Source organism: Corvus hawaiiensis, chromosome 30 (assembly GCF_020740725.1).
Source record: "Corvus hawaiiensis isolate bCorHaw1 chromosome 30, bCorHaw1.pri.cur, whole genome shotgun sequence".
NCBI lineage: Eukaryota > Metazoa > Chordata > Aves > Passeriformes > Corvidae > Corvus > Corvus hawaiiensis.
In genome coordinates, this window is record NC_063242.1 from 8,427,856 (window position 1) to 8,440,602 (window position 12,747).

The 12,747-nt window shown below is 37.2% G+C and overlaps 1 long non-coding RNA gene across 2 annotated transcripts in view; it reads left to right on the forward strand.

The window, feature by feature from the left end:
- The first annotated feature begins 256 nt into the window (after positions 1-256).
- Positions 257-12,747, forward strand: part of LOC125318568 — a 41,248-nt gene continuing 28,757 nt past the window's right edge. For both annotated transcript variants that reach the window (XR_007200427.1, XR_007200428.1), the window contains exon 1: positions 257-461. This is a non-coding gene — a long non-coding RNA (uncharacterized LOC125318568). The remainder of the gene's footprint in view (positions 462-12,747) is intronic.

A 12,747-nucleotide genomic window follows, 5' to 3' on the forward strand; every position in this document is an offset into this window, starting at 1 on the left:
ATGGCAGTATCTGATCATTATTTGTTATCTTGTTATATGATGCCATTTTAATATAAAAAGTACAACTTAGTAGGCCATCAGGAGAGGTAATATGTGTCTTTTCCCTCTTTATACATATTTAGATTATGTTCATTCCTTAAATACTGTGTCAGGCAGAACCACTTGAAAGTGAGATTGATCTTGCCATCTGTGACTACTGATCCTGGTCAAATACAGAAGAGAAAAGAAACTGCAAGGAATGTTGGGAAGAGCTAGAGGAAAGGCAGTTTAAACAGCGAGACTGCAAGACTGCTGAGAGGAGAAGGGAGATGTCAATTTTGATTCAGAAGGAAGAGCTTCTAAAAACTCACCTTCTGAGCTGTGCAGACTTTGCTGCAGCACAGAAGGTTACTGAGTGACTCAAACCAACTCAAACCAAGCCTGGAAGCAAGATACACTTGCAAAGACATATGAGGCAATGGGTGAGTTGGGTATAAACCCTTTTATCCACATTGTGGTTGCCCAAATCACTATGAACTTTTTTTGTTAAAATTTGCTGTCTTGATTTATAGTCTAATAAAACAGTGCTTTCAGAACTTTTCTCTTATAGGGAGCCCTCTATATAAAATGATCTGGACATGAGAACTTCTGAGAGAGCTCAGAAGTCCACCACAGGCTCTTAGGACAATTGTTGTTTATGATCTTTCTCTCTGTGTATCTGAACTTTGTCTGTGTTTTGTCTATGTAGCTTTCACATCCACTTCCTTCTTTTCATTAAAATGTCCATGAAATTGCTCCTGTTGATGTTACATATCAACTGTCAATTACATTGTCAGCATACATCCAGCTCATATCATGGACTAGACTTTTCACCTACTTTTTTCTAATGTCCATCAGCACTTGAAACTAAATAACTGATATTTATATCAGTTGCAAAAAACCCCTAGTGTACTCTTATTTGTGTATTTGAATTATCTGTTGACTTGTCTTAAAACTCAAGATAGTGTTCTGTATACAGCTACATTTACTTCCTTGTAATTAAGATATTCCTTTATTAATAAATAAATAAATGTGTGAGTGTATATATATATATATATAAATATATATAAAAAATGTAAACTTCAAAGATCTACAGTAATTCTACTGTGCAAACCAAGCATAATTTTCCAAGAACCTCTATCTATATGTGCTCAGGCACAAATGACAAGTGGATAGAGAATATCATATTTTATTAATATTCCTCTCCATGTATTTAGGTAGTTCTGAATAAAACATATTCATTTAAATTTACAGAGTTAAATCTATCTGAAGGTACTTAATCAAAAGTTTGCATGAAGGAAATATAGGCATAAAGATTAAATGTTAAATGGTTTTCTTTGCCAATTTTTTTGCTATTTATTTCAAAACAAAGCAATAAAATAAAACCACAAAAATTGCAATTACATCCAGAAATAAGTTAGAAAGATTTCAGAATTTTTGTTTTATGTAAAAGTAACTTTAATTATCCAAAGACCTTGATTTAAAGAAAGGATAATTTAAAGTTTCAAACTCCAGAGATGCATTTTAGGCCAAATGCAAAAAATGTAGCACAAAATGTAAATATATTTATGTAATGTGCTCATAAATGATTCAGTGTTTAGACACCAATCTAATTTTGTTTAAACTGTACCACTTTATTGTAGGCTACAAAATTTTGAAGTTTGAATTAAATTAATGGGCAATATAGATATAGCTTCTGGGTGAGTTTTGTTCTCTTAGTCCTGATTTCTGTTATTTTTTATTGTGGGGAACAGCTTAGCTTTTGGGGGAGGAAAAAGTAAAAAGGAATAGAGAAAGATCTTCCTGAATAAATCTCTGTTCCTGAATTTCTCTCTATATGACAATCTATAACTATGATGGTAATTCCCCACTTAAAGCAGATGTTCTGGCTTTCTCTTCGGTTTTTTCATATACTTAGAATTTTGGGAGCAGAGGGGGCAGGGAATATTTGCCTTTAGCGAATTAAATTTGAGATGTTGACAACCTGGATCAATGGGCTGAGGACAATGGTATGAGGTTCAATAAGGCGAAGGTTTAGGTCCTGCACTTGGGTCACAACCACCCCCTGCAGCACTACAGGCTGAGGCAGGAATGACTGGAAAACTGCCCAGTGGAAAGGGACCTGCAAGTGTTGGTTGACAGCCTACTGAACATGATCCAGCAGTGTGCCCAGGTGGCCATCAAGGCCAATGGCATCCTGGCCTGTATCAGGAATAGTGTGGCCAGCAGGAGCAGGGCAGTGATCATGCCCCAGTATTCTGCACCAGTGGTGTCACACCTCGAGTATCGCGATAAGCTCTGGACCCTTCACTTCAAAAAGAACATTGAGGTACTGGAGCGAGTCCAGAGAAGGGCAGCAAAGCTGGTGAAGGGTCTAGAAAGCAAGAATTAGAAGGAGCTGCTGAGGGAGCTGTGATTCTGAGGAGCTAGACTTCTCTAAGTACTGTCCAAACAGATGTGATAGTACTGAAAATAAATGGCGAATGGATTAGTTCAGTTGATGTTGTGGTTCTCTGTAGTAAGTGTGATTTGCTGTTTATTTGCCTGTATACCAGTCTCAGGGCTGCCCAAGATTTTGAAGGGACACATGTTTTGCAAATCTCATTTATTGTACAGATATAGAGTGCCAGATTGTCTCTGAGAGAAAATAGAGGATGTGTGGCTTTCCTTGTGTAATAGAAAATTTCCACTTTTGGAAATAGAAGCTTTCTCATTTTTTAATAGAAAAATATATACTTCAATGAAAAGATACGCAAAGGTTTCCCATCCCTAGAAAAAAAATGAACTTCAATAAACGGAAACAACTTCCAGGGATCAAAATCTGAAATTAACTAGAAAGAAACTGAGTATGAAACTCCCAACCATTTATAAAATAGGTGTTGAGTTTTGTTTGTTTTGTGTTACAGGGGAGGGTTTTTGGTTCTGGTGTTGGGTTTGGGGTCTAGTCTTGCTATAAAATAAAAGCCTCTAGATTCTTAAAATGGATTAAGATGTGAGCAAAAAGTAAGTGACCAACATACGATCAAAAGAAAAATCCTAGTGAGAACGCAGCATGAGTTACTAGATGCCACTGACTTTTTATGCTTAGAGGGAGAAAAAGAAACAAAAAATAAACTGATATAATGTTTGAGACAGAACAAACAGCCAGAGGGGTAGCCAACAAAAAGATCATAACACATGGCAGATCATAACGGGCAAATCAGGAATGACACAATCCTGTGCATGTGTGAGCCACCCTTAATGGCCATCTGGGTTAAAAGTTCCTCTGCAGAGCTTTCTTTTGACCTTCAGCATGGTAGTAAAATTCCCGAAACCATACAGCCTTCAAGGAAAAGCCAATTATAGTAGGTTCTCTGCAACTGGGCTGTCAGAATATGGGCAATAAATATTTAAGTGGGCAAGAACTTGGTAGTGGGAAGGAGCCCTGTGTGTCTACTTCTCCAGTCATGCACAACAGGAGAGTGAAGGTCAGGGTTATTAGGGAATGATTCTATTAGCTAATCATATTTGAGTTTTTCTGCTTGATGTGGTCTTATTCTCTTTATCCCTTTTCACAAATCCTGTCTGATTGAACTTACTTGTCATTGGGACAGAAGGACTAATAATTTCCAAGCAACCAAACTTAGAGATACAGATATGTTTCAATACTGAATCACAACTAATTTTGTGCATGATTTTCCAGCTATTAATTAAATCCAATAGAGGTGAGCCACAATGACTTTCATGCCTTAAAGAATGTACCAACGTAAATATCTGGTGAGGATATACTTGTTCCGAAAAAAAAGAATGGTAGACGGGGAGGAACACCTTTGAGAGTTTTTTTTTGTGCTAAGGAATACTGCTGAAACATTAGCAAAAGGGTGTAATAGACCTCCAGAACCACTGGAGTATTGAGGTTGTAGTCTCAAGTAAAAGTTGTGCAAAATACAGTGAATTCTAGCTAAATTTTAGATGAAAGAAGATACAGTTATCAAAGTACAGCAACAGTGCCATTAGCTCCCTGTTATAGTTAGAAAACACCTGAAAAGTCCCTTAGTCTTACATGTTGAAACTTGATTTATTTATATTTTGTCTTTTCAATTGGTTTTCAATTTGGTATCATTGAGTTCTCAGGCAGATGACTTCTGTTGAAGTGTCTTGACTCTATTTCAGTTTTACTTAGCTAATTAACAATATTTTTTTTAAGCTAATCACTATCATTCTCTTCTAAAACATATGGCATTGTGTGCCATAAAAAATGTAATTTAGAGCTTGGGGATCCATTGGATATTCTTGTTGCTGGTTTTTTCAACTTAAAGAAATACCTCTTCTCTTAACCCTGTTAATTTTCAGTGTTCAACTCTTAAGAGTCCATACTTTCTTTTTGGAATAAGACTTTTTTCTCTCAATAAAAGGACATCACTTTGGAATTTGTAAGAAAATGTTTTATTGCACAGTAGAATAACATTCCTGCCTTCCTTTTCACTGTAAAGGTGTCTCATAGCTCAGAAGTGGTTCTCCAATATTTCTGAAAACTATAGGGTCAGCTGTGGCTTGAACTCTGGAAGTTACAGAAAAGCTTCTTATGCTTTCAAAAGCATTTATGTTTTTGCTTGGCATTTTTTTTCCTTTTTTTATGTGTAAAATTTAGTTTCTTTAATTCAGTATATAAACTTGGTTTAATTCATTTTAAGAGCCTGCCTGTTTCTTGAAATTGTCTCAAGAAAAGGCTATGCTGCTCAATAGTATTATTTTTGCTTAATTTGCATGCTGGAGAGGGCCTTTAAAACACATTTAATGGTCAAGTGGCTACCATAATGTGAAAGTTTCATTCTATTCAATATTTTTAATATCTTGATGTGTGACTGCAAAACACGGGTTGAAGAAAATGTTCTGCTACAGCACTCACTATAGTCATGTTTTCTGTGTAATTAAGTCCCTGTAATGGAACAGGAATTTACAGATGTGAGGTTTTAGTTAAAGTATGAGAAGTATAATGCAGAAAATGTTTTATTATTAAAAAACTAGCTGTCCAAAGGTTTGTTAATTCAAACTGTTAACATTTTATATTTGTATTGCAATACTGTAAATGTTTCTGAATGAAAATCTCAGCAAGGATTATTATCTCATCTGCAGGTTCTGTCCATCTAGATAGAGATTAAACCTCTTGTAAATTAGGTTGTCTGCACCCTGCTTTCCCTCCCTTCTCCTGTCCCAGCTTGAGCTCCCTATGAACTCAGAACAGTATGGAGTATTTCACTGGTGATTCCACAAGAGCTTCATGCACCGCTGTACTTTTTCCTTATTCCTACTCTGAATATTGTGTTTGTTTTCTTTCCTTTTTCTCTCCTCTGAGCTGACCAAAGAAAATGTTCTTTGCAATTTCAGTCATTCAGAACCAAATGACAATAGCTTTGTAGTTCTCTTTTGTAGATCTACTTTTCTGAATTCAGGCTTGAAGTCTTTGAAGACCACCTCTGACAGTATGAAAGTTTTCATACGGGAAAGGCTTTTTTAAGTTACTGTTGCTCTTTGTGCTCCCAGCATTTTAATTAGAGTCTGATTATTACCTCTTTTCCTGTTGTTCCCCAAAATGAAATCTATGGGATCCAAAAATAATTGGAAGCATGATAAATCTAAAAAGGGACTAAAACTGAGACTGAGATATTTTGCTTGTTTTTCTCTGTAGACTTTTAAATCTGATAGGTAGCACCTTCAGACACCAGCATCTGACTTGACTGAATACTCCTGACATTTAAAGACATCATAAATATCCATTTAACATTATAGGCCTTAAAGATTTGAACAATTCCTGAATAAAATTCTCCATGTGTCAAAACTGAGTGTGATGGTTTCACTTGTTCACTCAGGCTTATTCTAAATATAATTTCCATTTCAACTTCAGACTTAGAGACACGTATTACTTATTATGAGAAAATATTGAAGACAACTTCTTGGAGGAGTAAAGAAGTCTACCATTGAAGCGAGTGTGAAATGAGTTGAACATTGTGACCTTGCATAAGGTCTGATACTTCAGAAATAGTTGTGATAGCTGGGAAGCTTGTACTCTGGCAGCCTTTAGCAGTTGTGTTAGACTGTTTTCTTTAATTTCTTGCAGCATGCAGTTAGCATTTTCTTTCTTCAATGAGTAGTATGTAAACATTTGTTTGGCACAGTTAATGAACCTTGTCATATAATTGTCTAAAGTCCCATTGTACTTCTGCCATTTAAAAAAATTTCCTCCCATGATCAAAACAGAAGTCTCTGAAAGAGCTATAAAAAGAAGATAAATTGCAGATTATCAATGTCAGTTTAGGAAAGCTTTGTTTTATTAACATACATAGCAAAAGAAATAAACACTTTGCACAGTCTTTAACACAATTGCTTTTAAATGTTGGTAGTTAGAATTAATTATGTTGGTTTTAAAGTTTTTCTTTATTTTTTTTTTGCCAGAGATATAGTATGGAGTTTAGAAACTGAGCATTGATGTGCTGACCTTAATTTTCCCCAGGACAAAATAAAACATTATTCCAACTCAGACTCCTTCCATCTTCATGCCAGAATGACATAGACATTAATGTTTTGGTTTTGCTTTTGTTTCTTTTTTTGTTCTTTGCCTAATTTAGTGTGTAAATTATCATTATTTAAGTCTGTGCTGCTTTCAGCTACAATGTATTAGTGTTAAGTTTATAATCACTGTTGAATTTTAGTGCTTTGGATAAGAGAATAAGAAATAGGAGAAGAGACAGAGGAAAATAAATTGTCCATATTACTCATGGTAATTAGGGGTCTTATTAAACTGCATTCCAGTGACCCCTTAGTACTTTCTGAAGACAGAAGAGTAAAGCATATGGAAGAGATTTCTTCAAACCCCTCTAAATTGTGCCAGACCTTGATGTGCTTCTTATGTTCGTGCTTCCATCGAGGACCACAGTATTCAGCCTATAAACTCCCATTGAAAACAGAGGGAGAGGTATTACGAGCTAGAAGTTCTGGTTTCTTGCTTTCCACACCTTTAAAAATGGTACACCGGAAGACAATGAGAGCAAACTCCCTTCAACCTTTTCCAGCGTACAGCTTTATCCTTTATTATGTCTATTCTGTGAATATTGCATTGAAGGGTTCAGGCATGAAAGGTGCAAGATGCCACCTACTTCATAGTATTTCTTCTGAAGATATCAAATCAAGTCTTTGTTGTTATCCACAAAGTGTGAGTAAAGAAGTGAGGGCTTCAGTGGATCAATGCCACGTTTGTCCCTACAGGGTCCCTCGTGGACCGCTCAGGCAGCACTCTGCCAGCACCTACGCGTGCACACGATCTCACCTTCACAGGTGGTCGCGAACAGCCGCTCACACACACGGTCTAAGCATGAACCGGAGACAGAGAGGCGAGAGGGGCTCTCTGCACGCAATTCCGAGGTGTTTAATGGCAACACCCCGAAGGGAACAGAGGCAAGAAAGAACAACAACCGAAAGCCCGTGCCCGTTTTATCCTGAAAACTTCCAAAGGCGGGCAGAGCATCCAAAACCAATAGTCTGAGGGCTAGGGGGCAGAGGCAAGGTTGAATGACATAACAGGGGCCAATGGGAAAAGGAATGAGAGGGGGAGAAGGCCAGTGACCAGCAGAATCTAGACAAAGGGAGAACTTTCTAGCACAGTGTTGTAAGGAGAGACCACTTTTAAGGCAACTTGAGGGGTGTAAAGTGGACTTAGCCACCGCAACATGTGAGGGCTAACCCAACAAAATGTGATATTGTTACGAGGATGTGTTAGAGATATTCATGGATGTCAGTCTCTCGGGTTTTTTCAGTAGCTTAGTCTTGAAAATAATGATACTTGTGTTGTCCACTCTATATTTCTCCTCTAAGCTCTACAGTGGTACATATATAATTCATAAGTTAAGGAATATGAACTCTCTGCCCTGGTTATTTATAGAATTGACTCTCAATTTTTGATAAGTATTTTAAATTAATAATGTAAAAATCTATTGATTTTATTTATGTTTCATTTAATATACAGGAATATTTGTTGGGGCATTTACGGAATAGTAAAAATAACTCAGAGATATGATATCTTACATTCAAAATTTGAACTGAAGAGTAGTTTGGATTGTTGTGATTTTAAATTATTATTGCATTTTTTTGAACTTCAAAGCAGGGCTCCATACACACACTTGGAAGTGCTTTAAAGTCTTGCATCAAATTAACTCACTCCTTTTTTTCTGCTAGTGAGTTAGCATACCCCAAACAAATTAGACCTTACATTATGAGATACAACAGAACACAGCAGATGCTTTTGTCAGTTTTTTCCAAATTTACAAGCCCTGTGGCTGTTTTCTTTAAATACTGATTATAGGAACCAATTTTTTCTGAAGAAAACCAGAACCTGGTTTATTCTAAGTCAAAGAACAGCTAGGCATTGTTCCATATTCCAAAAAAATGCCTTATCAGATGATTATAAACAGGAATGTTGTTCTGCCCTCATTGGTCATGTGGTCTGTAAGAGCATCTATTAGCCAAAATGATCTGTCAGCTTTTTTGGCTTGTGTGATACATACTCACGCACTGACCCATTTTCCATTGAACTTCAGGGCTGATATTTTGTAAGAGTGAAGCATTCTGTGCATTGTGCATGCAGCAAATTCTAAACTGTGTTGCTGTTTTAACTAAGCTTTTGAAAATATGCAAGCTTTATGATAAGTCCTTATTTTGCAAGATATTACTGAACAAATAAATCAGCTCTAAAGTGAGTGTGTTTAAGAAAATAATTAATACGGTGCATTTCTGTTATCTCTGAATGATTTTTATTGCCTTATGATCTCCCTTACTCCTTTACAAGCTGTTCAATCCACAGAAGATTCAAATTAAATTGCTAGTACTTCTTATGGACTAATCTCAAACTAAGGGTAAAACTCATGTATTAAACTCAGAACTCTGTAGAGAAAAAAAGGCAGGTCAAGCAATCATTTATAGTAATTTATTTGCTTCACTACATATTTACTATGCACTGTGACATTAATTTGCAGACAGTGATAATGACTACTTGTTGCCCATAATGGTGTTCTGTCCAAATTCTACTACAATAAACTACAGCTAGTTACACTTTTTTATTTTCTGAACTCTTCAGAAGTCGTCTTTTTTTTTTTTTTTTTTTTTTTTTTTTTTTTTTACTTTTCCTCCTTTCTTCAATGTAAATTCAACCAATAAAGTACAGAAGAAGGTACAAAAAATGTTTTAGCTTCAAATACCATGGTCATGCAGTACACATGGTTTCATTGGGCTCCTTTCCCTTTTCTTTCCTGACACTGGACTTCATATTGCTTTTCCTGTGCATGAGCTAGATGCTTGCATTGTTAACTGTGAGTCTGAGGAGATTTTAATACAAGCAAAACTAAAGGTAAATTAATTTTAACATTTGAAGTATCTAAATATCTGTTTTGAGTCAGGCTTTTATGTGGGGTTTGTGTGCATGGAGGGAAGAGTTGCTCATTTTTATTTTGTGCCTTCTCAAGCAAATTTCATAATACACTTAGATGTGCCAGAAAATGCACTTCAAGCATTCTAGCCTGATTCTTAGAATGGTATGGCCAAAGACTTTCTGGTAATCAATAAGGTTCCTGTAGAAGGATTCACTTAAAGTATCTTGCTGATTTCTTTAGATTCTTAATGTAAAAATCTATTTCTAATTTCCTTTGCTGTTGCTAAATTAGACGCTTTGAAAGGCTTTGTAATCTTGCAGTGACTAAATATATTATGCATCAATATATGTGGAATGCCTACCAAGGGAAAGACTTTCAGTATCTTATTTTTAAGCAGTGTAAATGAGAGAATTTTAATACTTCTAATATTTATGAGAGAAACAAATGAAATATTTCTATTGCACTGATTCTACATATTTGGGTCTATATGGGCTCTGTTGATGTTACAGGTTAGACAACATCATCCCATCATAAGTGTTGGAAATAGCAAGACTGATTTCACCCTTTCTTAATAACATTGCAGTAATAACACTGGATGTTTTGTTTCATTTATGTTACATTGTCTAAAGACAATTTCACTCCAGGAGGAGATTCTTGAGTCAGTTCTAGGGCAGAGAGAGGTTAAAGCAGCATCTCTGAGATGTAGGTATTTATTATGTGTCCTAGTACACACTGTACTATGTACTGTGTACTTTTTTAGAAATTAGGTCTATCATTGTGCTGGTTTTGGCTGGGATAGAGTTAATTTTCTTCACAGTGGCTTATAAGGGGCTGTGTTTTGTTTATGGTTGTGCTGAACACAGTGATAATATAGAGACGTTTTTGTTATTGCTGAGCAGAGCTTACACACAGACAAAGCATCTTCTGCTCTTTGTACTGCTGTACTGGTGAGGAAGTCAGGTGTTGCTATGACCCAGCCCACTGCGGGGCTGCGGCAGCGAGATGCCAATCAATCCCAGCCCCTCCCCTGGATTGAGTTTCCCCAAGACACAGACTCGGAGGGTGGGTCGAGGGGCGGCTCAGAAACTTAAGTTGCATCCCCCCAGGGCTGTGTCCGGGTACAAGCTGCTTCCTCTTGTTCGGGAAATTTCTCGGTTACTCCTTTTGTCATTGGTTCTTTGTTGTATCTTCTGCCTCCCGGTTTCCCCCACTGGTTCTTGTTGAATTATATCCTCCCCCTGGCTTGTAACTCATTGGTTGTTTTCCCCTTTCCCCGCAGTTTTCAAGCCCCCTATAAAACGGAGGAAAAAGCCTCTCGGCAGGGTCCCAGCTTAAGATCATTGCCATGTTCTGGTTGCGAGACTTCTGACAATAAACCTGCTAGGAGCCAGCCCAGAACGTCCTCTCTCTTCCTTTGTCTCTGAGCTAAAGTGAGCTGATCCCATCGGCTCCTGCCGTGTTCCCTCTGCTGAGAAGCCAGCTAGCTAGCCCAGCCAGCAGCTCTTTTCCTGATGCCGAAGTTGCTTCTGCGACGCGCAGAAGTAACGCAGCTGGGCTGTCTGATCGAGGGCACGCCAGAGCTCGTGCAACGAGCCCAAAACTGCGTTAGTTAGGGATGCATAGGAATTTGGGATGACACAGAGCCAGGGCAGGTGACCCCAAGTTACCAAAGGGATATTCCAGACCATATGACATCATGCTCATCTTATAAAGCGGAGGAAAGAAGGAGGAAGCAGGGGATGCTTGGAGTGATGGCGTTTGTCTTCCCAAGTCACCATTACATGCAGTGGGACCCTGCTCTCCTGGAGATGGCTGAACACCTGCCTGCCCATGGAAAGCAGTGACTTAATTCCTTGTTTTGCTTTGCTTGTGTGCATAGCTTTTGGCTTTTTCTTTGCCTATGACACTCTCTTTATCTCAATACATGAGTTTTCCAGCTTTTACCCTTCTGATTTTCTCCCCAGTCCCACTGGTGAGGGAGTGAGCAAGTGTCTGCATGGCGTTTGGCTGCTGGCTGGGGTTAAACCAGGACAATTAACAATGCTAAACAGCAGGCCTCTTTTTTGTTTATTTTCTCCCTACAGCCTATGTTCAATATTCCAAATGTTGAACTACCAAGACAGACAATTATGTGTTAATTACTTTTGTCAGTTCTGTCAATTGCTATGCTGCTTGGACTTTGTTTGCTACCTTTTATGTGCTCTGTCTTTTTAGGACGTCTACAAATCTTGATTTATTTTGATTGCATGGTCCCCTCCAACCAATATATTTTTTATAAGGAATCAGGCTCCCACCTTCATCTTTCTTATTTTATCTATCCTACTTTATTCTTTTATTTGTTTGTTGGTTTGTTTAATCAGATTTGTTCTTTTTTTATTGCTGCTAAGGTGGTCACTTCAATATAGAAACACATGATATTGAGCTAAAGGCTATACAGTATGTAATGTCATTCTTATTGCTATGTTTCAGCTTGTCTGGTCTTTTCCTGACCTTTCTCCAAGGTAAAAACAAATCTAAATGCAAAACCCTTGATCAAGACTTCCATAAAAATATTTTCCCCTTCCCACTATAGCTTTCAGGCAATTCCTACTGTTCAGAATGAATTTTATCTAGCAATTAATTTAATTTTCTTCATAGTTACTGATCTGCCTCTGAGACAATACCAAAAGTCTCAAGTAGGTTTAGAAAAAAAGAAGAGCTTTAATTGTCAATAATCATGCAGGAGGGCAAAGTGCTGAAATAGTTATTTCCAATTTTCACCTTTTTCAGACAGATGTGGAAATGTTTCTAATATGCCTTTCATCTGGGGAAAGTACTGACAGAATATCTTTCTCTAGTGGCTGCAATATTTATTGACAGCTTAATTAATTATATGGCAGGGTAGTTTACCAGAGTCCATTACAAACAGAAGAAATCAAAATTCCAGCCTGGGATTTCCCTGTGGTTTTCTCAAAAAAACCCGCTGTCAGATAAAATATTCACTATTGCCAGATAGACAGGAAGCACACAAATTTAATTGGAAGGAAAAAGAAAAATCTGAGTTGTACTTTTCAGGACCCTTCAGGCTCAATGCATGTTCATAATAATATGTCCTACCTTGCCTTTTGATTTAGAGTGCAAGCTGGTAGGGTTTGCCTGATACACCTTCCTTTCACTGGAGATAGAAAATCCTAAATGGGTCTCAGAAATAATGACTTTCATAGAAAAAGAATCATTCCTAGGATAGCAATGCTAAGAGTGCTTGAGGACAGAGAAAAGTTTAAGCTGAACTTTTTCACATTATTGGTAACACAAAGCTCTAACAAGATAGTGAGCTTTTCACTCCATTAAT